This window comes from Oncorhynchus masou, chromosome 1, assembly GCF_036934945.1.
Source record: "Oncorhynchus masou masou isolate Uvic2021 chromosome 1, UVic_Omas_1.1, whole genome shotgun sequence".
Lineage (NCBI taxonomy): Eukaryota > Metazoa > Chordata > Actinopteri > Salmoniformes > Salmonidae > Oncorhynchus > Oncorhynchus masou.
Genome location: NC_088212.1, coordinates 33,617,520 through 33,626,359, shown reverse-complemented (window position 1 = coordinate 33,626,359; position 8,840 = coordinate 33,617,520). Strand labels below are relative to the sequence as shown.

At 47.2% G+C, this 8,840-nt stretch overlaps 1 pseudogene; it reads left to right on the top strand.

Moving 5' to 3' along the window:
- The first annotated feature begins 6,689 nt into the window (after positions 1 to 6,689).
- LOC135551900 (dnaJ homolog subfamily B member 5-like) overlaps positions 6,690 to 8,840 on the top strand; it is a 12,072-nt pseudogene continuing 9,921 nt past the window's right edge.

The following is an 8,840-nucleotide window of genomic DNA, read 5'->3' as shown; positions in this document are numbered from 1 at the left end:
TAACTCCTTCTGCAGGTCGTACATGTGGCTGCTGTTGACTGTGCTGGACTCTATCTCTATGCTGATGCACCAGGCTGATCTCATCCCTATGCTGACGCACCAGGCTGATCTCATCCCTATGCTGACGCACCAGGCTGATCTCATCCCTATATTGATGCACCAGGCTGATCTCATCCCTATATTGATGCACAAGGCTGATCTCATCCCTATACTGACGCACCAGGCTGATCTCATCCCTATACTGACGCACCAGGCTGATCTCATCCCTATGCTGACGCACCAGGCTGATCTCGTCCCTATGCTGACACACCAGGCTGATCTCATCCCTATGCTGACGCACCAGGCTGATCTCATCCCTATGCTGACGCACCAGGCTGATCTCGTCCCTATGCTGACGCACCAGGCTGATCTCGTCCCTATGCTGACGCACCAGGCTGATCTCATCCCTATGCTGACGCACCAGGCTGATCTCGTCCCTATGCTGACGCACCAGGCTGATCTCATCCCTATGCTGACGCACCAGGCTGATCTCGTCCCTATGCTGACGCACCAGGCTGATCTCGTCCCTATGCTGACGCACCAGGCTGATCTCGTCCCTATGCTGACGCACCAGGCTGATCTCGTCCCTATGCTGACGCACCAGGCTGATCTCGTCCCTATGCTGACGCACCAGGCTGATCTCGTCCCTATATTGACGCACCAGGCTGATCTCGTCCCTATGCTGATCCAGACTGGCCTCCGAACCTTGAACCATCACAGTGCCGTTATTATAAAAATGCATGTTAGATTTGGGGGTGGAATCAATGTACAGTTGCCTTATTGTTCTGTTTCCTGACATTTTAAGTTCATTATTGTTCTTGTGGAGAGCTGTGTGCCAAGCATTAGGATCATCTGCTTTTAGAATTAAGTCTGCCCGCAGAGTCTCTGGGGATTCTCTTAGCAATTTATTTTTTCCTGACTCACTTGTAACATTTTCAAGATATGTGATGGCAAGGTCTCTGAAACAATGCTTAGAGAATGCATTCATTTTCATCTCCATTGTGACCTTATTAAACAATTCACTCTACTCTAGAATGATGTGCTTGTGCTTCTTGATGAAAGCACTTATTTCAATAATGCACCTATAGATAAATTCACTTTTTAAACAATGCACTTTTATGAAGAATACAAGTAAAAAATATGAAATGTGTTTTTCAATGAAACAACACATTGCACATAAATGAAGATACTCTCTCAATGTTCAGAATGTTCCCACCTCCTTTCCAAGTGCTTCTTTGATTGTTTGTTTTTTCGTCTGAATGCTTGTTTTGCTATCAAGGCCTGAACTATCTTTCAGAAATTCCTCAGAAATCCTTCCTCTTTCTCCCTTTGTTGGTTTTGTGTTTGTTTATCTATGTCCTAATTCTTGTTGTTGCCCATGTTGGGTTTATAGTTCCCCTATCCTGTGTTGTCTGATGATTCAGCACCGCAGATGAGTCTTGATGAGTCAGCACCGCAAGACCAAGTCGATCAATCTCTCAAAATCTCCAAACTATTTCCACAAAAGAAAAGTATCTTCCAAGTCCTCTAAATGGCCAGAACACAGAAATGCACCAAGATAATTCAACTGGAAACATATAATACACATTTTTTTACAAACATGTGCAATTTAAGGAGGAGCTCTTCTTAAGTGCTGTTGCTCATGGAATTGGTTGCTAGTAGATCTACGTGTGAGACTTTGTGACAGGTTCTGTTACCCGTTCTGCTGGGACACATGCTCACCACCCTCACACACGCAGGACCAGGCTGAGACAGAAACCAGGCTGAGACAGACAGCGGACCAGAATGAGATAGACAAAGGACCAGGATGAGATAGACAAAGGACCAGGATGAGAGAGGACCAGGCTGAGACCGACAGAGGACCAGGCTGAGACAGAGACCAGGCTGAGACAGACAGCGGACCAGAATGAGATAGACAAAGGACCAGGATGAGAGAGGACCAGGCTGAGACTGACAGAGGACCAGGCTGAGACAGACAGAGGATCAGGCGGAGACAGAGACCAGGCTGAGACAGACAGCGGACCAGAATGAGATAGACAAAGGACCAGGATGAGAGAGGACCAGGCTGAGACCGACAGAGGACCAGGCTGAGACAGACAGAGGACCAGGCTGAGACAAAGACCAGGCTGAGACAGACAGCGGACCAGAATGAGATAGACAAAGGACCAGGATGAGAGAGGACCAGGCTGAGACCGACAGAGGACCAGGCTGAGACAGACAGAGGACCAGGCTGAGACAGAGACCAGGCTGAGACAGACAGCGGACCAGAATGAGATAGACAAAGGACCAGGATGAGAGAGGACCAGGCTGAGACCGACAGAGGACCAGGCTGAGACAGACAGAGGACCAGGCTGAGACAGACAGCGGACCAGAATGAGATAGACAAAGGACCAGGATGAGAGAGGACCAGGCTGAGACCGACAGAGGACCAGGCTGAGACAGACAAAGGACCAGGATGAGATAGACAAAGGACCAGGATGAGAGAGGACCAGGCTGAGACCGACAGAGGACTAGGCTGAGACAGACAGAGAGCACTCAGAAGGCTCCGCTGTCGGCAGCTCCTTCTGTTGTCATGGAAACAAACATTGGGTCAGCAGTCAGTACATGTAGTGTCTAGATCCTTCCTGTGTACAATCACAGAAATATTACGCTCACAGAAATATTACACTCACATAAATGTTACCCAGTGTGTTAATCCCTTTATAGGATTAATCATGTTTAGTCAATTATATCAATGCAAATTACCCTATTGCACTCACAATTAATTGATTTGACATGAGAAACAAGATTCTCTTTGGCCTGAATGCCAAGCATCACATCTGGAGGAAATTTGGCACTATCTCTTGGTGGTGGCAGCATCTTGCTGTGGGGATGTTTTTCAGCGGCAGGGACTGGGAGACTTGTGAAGATCGAGGGAAAAATTAACAGAGCAAAGTACAGCAAGATCCTGGATGAAAACCTGCTCCAGAACACTCAGGACCTCAGACTGGGGGCGAAGATTCACCTTCCAACAGGACAACGACCCTAAGCACAAAGCCAAGACAATGCAGGAGTGGCTTCAGGACAACCCAGCCAGAGCCCGGACTTGAACCCGATCGAAAATCTCTGGAGAGATCTGAAAAAAAGCTATCCAGCAACGCTCCCCATCCAACCTGACAGAGCTTGAGAGGATCTGCAGAGAAAAATGGGAGAAACTCCCTAAATACAGGTGTGCCAAGCTTGTAGCGTCATACCCAAGAAGACTCAAGGCTTTAATCGCTGCCAAAGGTGCTTCAACAAAGTACTGAGTAAAGGGTCTGTATACTTATGTAAATGTGATATTTCTGTTTTTTATTTTTAATAAATTAGCAAACATTTCTAAAAACCTGTTTTTGCTTTGTGATTATGGGGTATTGTGTGTAGATTGACGAGAGAAAAAAAAACAATTCAATCCAATTTAGAATGAGACTGTAACGTAACAAAATGTGGAAAAAGTCAAGGGGTCTGAATACTTTCCGAAGGCACTGTACATGCTGCGTGCATGTGCACAGTTTATCAGACAGACTCCTCCCACGAGAGCTGCTCTTCTCCACTAAGTCACTCGTTTCTTTCACACCTCCTCACTACTGAAGAGAAAGGGATGACTCAAGCTATAGCCAGACTAAACCTGGGCCAACTTTCTCGCTCTCTTCCTCTACTTTCTCTCTGTCTCTCTGTCTCTCTGTCTCTCTGTCTCTCTGTCTCTCTCTCTTTCTGTCTCTGTCTCTCTGTCTCTCTCTCTCTCTCTCTCTCTCTCTCTCTCTCTCTCTCTCTCTCTCTCTCTCTCTCTCGCTGTCTCTGTCTCTGTCTCTGTCTCACAATCAATTCAATTCAATTCAAGGGTTTTATTGGAATGGGAAACATGTGTTAACATTGCCAAAGCAAGTGAGGTAGATAATATATAAAGTGAAATAAACAATAAAAAAGTAACAGTAAACATTACACATACAGAAGTTTCAAAATAATAAAGACATTACAAATGTCATATTATATATATATACAGTGTTTTAACAATGTACTATTGGTTAAAGGACACAAGATAAAATAACTAAGCATAAATATGGGTTGTATTTACAATGGTGTTTGTTCTTCACTGGTTGCCCTTTTCTCGTGGCAACAGGTCACAATTCTTGCTGCTGTGATGGCACACTGTGAAATTTCACCCAGTAGATTTGGGAGTTTATCAAAATTTGATTCGTTTTCGAATTCTTTGTGGATCTGTGTAATCTGAGGGAAATATGTCTCTCTAATATGGTCATACATTGGGCAGGAGGTTAGAAAGTGCAGCTCAGTTTCCACCTCATTTTGTGGGCAGTGAGCACATAGCCTGTCTTCTCTTGAGAGACATGTCTGCCTACGGCGGCCTCTCTCAATAGCAAGGCGATGCTCACTGAGTCTGTACATAGTCAAAGCTTTCCTTAATTTTGGGTCAGTCACAGTGGTCAGGTATTCTGCCGCTCTGTCTCTCTCTCTCTCGCTCTCTCTCTCACTCTCTCTCTCTCTACAATTCCCCCTTAGCCTCTATGTATCCCCTTCCCTCTCTGTCTACCTTGAGTGACAAGCCTGCATCTCTACCTCTCCACCCATCCCACCTATCTCCACCTCTTCAATCCTCCCCCACATCCTAATGGTTCTGCGCTCTCTTATGTCTCTTGGAGGTACATTTACTGCTTACAGGCTTCTGAACAGAGTGCCTTTTCTTGGAAATTGCATAATGTAGGAATGAAAACTATAATCAACTCCTTTTTTAGTTGTGCTGTACTGAGCAGGCAGTTAATGTCAGTTAACAGCCTTAACAGTAAAAATGTCACAGAAAAGATTCTTACAGCATAACTCTCTCTGATGACATAACACATCCTCTTGAAAGAGGGGAAAGGAAGGGGAGAAGAGGTAGACATGTGGACAGATATAAGTACAGTACGTATAGAGCAGAATATTGGGAAGGAGACACAGGCTGCGTCTCAGCAGTCTAAAATGGCCTCTCCTCTTTATTTGTACTGAACTGACAACATTGGATAAATGGAAGTGATGTAAGATTTATGTAAGATTTGTCAATTAAGGAAAGGACACAAGGAGAGGCAGCCACTTAAGACTATTGAAATGTACCCCTGGTCTCTGTGCTGAGTGAGAGAGACTGACTCATTCCTCAGGCTTCTCTGTCTGTCTGTCTGCCTGCCTGCGTGCGCGTGTGCGGGAAGGTTCTAGTCCCTGACTGCCAGTGATCACATGTACCAACTCTGTTTATATCACAGCTCAGCCTGGAGTACCATCCACGGGCATACACACAAACACACACCGCCTCAGCCTGGAGTACCATCCACGGGCATACACACAAACACACACCGCCTCAGCCTGGAGTACCATCCACGGGCATACACACAAACACACACCGCCTCAGCCTGGAGTACCATCCACGGGCATACACACAAACACACACCGCCTCAGCCTGGAGTACCATCCACGGGCATACACACAAACACACACCGCCTCAGCCTGGAGTACCATCCACGGGCATACACACAAACACACACCGCCTCAGCCTGGAGTACCATCCACGGGCATACACACAAACACACACCGCCTCAGCCTGGAGTACCATCCACGGGCATACACACAAACACACACCGCCTCAGCCTGGAGTACCATCCACGGGCATACACACAAACACACACCGCCTCAGCCTGGAGTACCATCCACGGGCATACACACAAACACACACCGCCTCAGCCTGGAGTACCATCCACGGGCATACACACAAACACACACCGCCTCAGCCTGGAGTACCATCCACGGGCATTGGGTAAATCTGCCTAGGGCTCTGTTATCACACTCTCTCTCTCACACAGACAGACAGTCAGACAGACAGACAGACTGACTCCTAATATGTCTCTGTTTTCTTTTAGAGTAGAATCCCAGCTCTCTCAGATTGAGGCAGAGCCATGATGTAGACTAATCCTAAACTTCAGACTGTTTATCTCCTCCCAGGAATGGAAGTCAAGTAAACCAACATCTCACTTAGTGGATCAATGATTAAATGGATTGGATAAATTGACTCGGGTGAAGTTAATTTGATAAACGCTTCAATCAGCGCAACAAATTATCGAGACAGTCAGGCTGTATTTTCCCATCCGCTCGGAGTGGATTGGAACAAAGCGCGCTGCGCTTTGAACTGGCAGAGTTCGACCCGCAAATCAGCTGTCGTGCGGAGGAGCGGCGAGGGACAGTTGGTGAAGTCCAGAGACAGTCCCTAGCATACGGTAAGACGCTACGAAAACACACCGGCTACGGACTAATTTACTAGACTAACTCGAAGTAGATATGGCCTAGGCTATTTCAGTTTATGGCCAGGACAGGAATTGGGTTGTTGCTGTCGGCCTTCGCTGTATTTCTCCTCAGACGTTTAACATCGTAAGTGTAAATAAGTGTTGAAGGTCTATTTAATTTAACCAGAACCACACCGCATAACTATGTGATTTTGAGTCACTGATTGAATAGCATGGGTTTTGGTTTTATTCGCCTAATTGACGTCAGAGCGTTGTTCTGTCACCAACTATTTCGGAACCGGTGAGCAGTTGAACTCTGACGTCACACAATAAAGACCCGAGAGGGATACCAGGGCGGGAGAGAAGAGAGGGACGGGGATATGTTCATCTGATCTGCCGATTTTTCTACAGGAAATTATAACGGGTAGGAAACGTTTAATTTCATCCTTCTATTCGTATGTGTTCTCTCCGCACCGCTCACTGTCAGTTTCCACCGCTGTCATTGAAGCCTGTGGAATAGCTGGTGTTGCACCACTCCGGTTTCTGCATTGGTCAATCGATAGGTTCGATTCTCACACTGAGAGAGGCGGTGTTGTCTCTTGACACATTTGACGGTAATAGTCTACAATTAGCCTACCTGGCGGAACAACGACAGCGAAATTCGGTGCGGCGCAGATCGGCTCTATAATGGATGACAGGTGCTGTTTCTTTGTCTCATTTTCTACCGTAGAGATTCACAGTGATGAAGATATTTACAGGAAAACCTAAATAACAACCATACATAGGCCATATAAATAGCCTACCATCTGTTGTAGTTTATCCAGCTATAAAATAGCTCGCATGGCAGACTGTAGCCTACAATGACAGACGCATAGTGTCATATTTAGGCTAACAGGACTGCGGTTTTATAAGACTACTGATAGCGCGTGTGTGTGTGTGTGTGTGTGTGTGTGTGTGTGTGTGTGTGTGTGTGTGTGTGTGGCAGATAGTGAGGTGCCAGATGGTAGGGAGTTCCTCACATTCACTAACTTTGAGCTTTTACTACACTGCCATGGCAACACCTTACTACATCACCATAGCAAGTTCCACACATCATCTGTGATGGAGTAAAGACTTCAAGATTCATTAGAATACTCACATGTGTGTTTAGAATACTCGTGTGTGTGTGTGTGTGTGTGTGTGTGTGTGTGTGTGTGTGTGTGTGTGTGTGTGTGTGTGTGTGTGTGTGTGTGTGTGTGTGTGTGTGTGTGTGTGTGTGTGTGTGTGTGTGTGTGTGTGTGTGCGTATGTGTGTGTATGTGTGTGTGTGCCTCACCAGAGAGCCAGGCTGTGTGGATCCGTTTTTGTCAGGCCCAGGAGTATGCCTAACCCAGTAACCTTTCTCTCCCTCTACCCCCAGAGTGCCAGGGTGTGTGTTGGGGGTCACAGAAAGGTCGTTGCCATGGGGAAGGACTACTATAAGACGCTGGGTATCCCTAAGGGTTCTAACGAGGAGGAGATCAAGAAGGCATATCGCCGCATGGCACTGAGGTTCCACCCAGACAAGAACACAGACGCAAATGCAGAGGACAAGTTCAAAGAAATTGCTGAGGCCTACGAAGTTCTGAGTGACCCCAAGAAGAGGGTCATCTATGACCAGCTAGGAGAGGAGGGTAAGAGAAAGAGAGGGTGCTCAGCATTCTGAGAGTTTTGTCGGTGTGATTATATAATTGTCATGAAGTAATTTATCGTTATATGTGTGTGTGTGTGTGTGTGAGAGAGAGAGAGAGAGAGAACACTGAGCAGACTCCTTTCTTTATTTAGCTATCCCCCCTACCTCACCCTTCCACCTCTACCCTCTGACAGTCTGACTGTGTGTTCTCTTCTGTCTGACCAGGTCTTTCCACAGTGTGTTTGCGTCACTCAGATAGGCCTGAATCCATGCGGAGGCAGAGATAAGAATAGCAGTGAGGTGGTGTGTATGTGTGTGTGTGTTTAGCTGTGGGTAGTCTTCTCTGTTTCTGTAGCAGCAAGGCTCTTGCTAGACCCCCCCCCGGATCCTGTGGGAACTCTCTCACCCACATGGGTTCGCTCTGACTGCTACTCATGCCTCCAGGGCCTCCGATCCTCAAACTCCCTCCTACCTGCTGTAAACTAGTCTCTAAAACAATTTAACTCTCTCCTTTCTCTACGGAAGGGGAATTAGGCTACAGGTAGGATGCGTGTGTGTGAGTGTGTGTACTCACAGCCTTCTCTCTCCCTCTCGGTCAGGTCTGAAGGCGGGGGGCAGTAGTGGTCAGTCTGGGGTTCCTGGTGGGTCGTACCACTACACCTTCCATGGGGACCCCCATGCCACCTTCGCCTCCTTTTTCGGCGGGTCCAACCCCTTCGATATGTTCTTCGGACCGCACCGCAACCACCACAACCGCTCCAACGGCGTCCACTCCAAGGTCCCCAACGACCATGACATGGAAACAGACTTGGATGAGGAAGACCCCTTCGCCTCTTTCACACTTCGGCTTCCCCGGGGGGGTCAACGGCT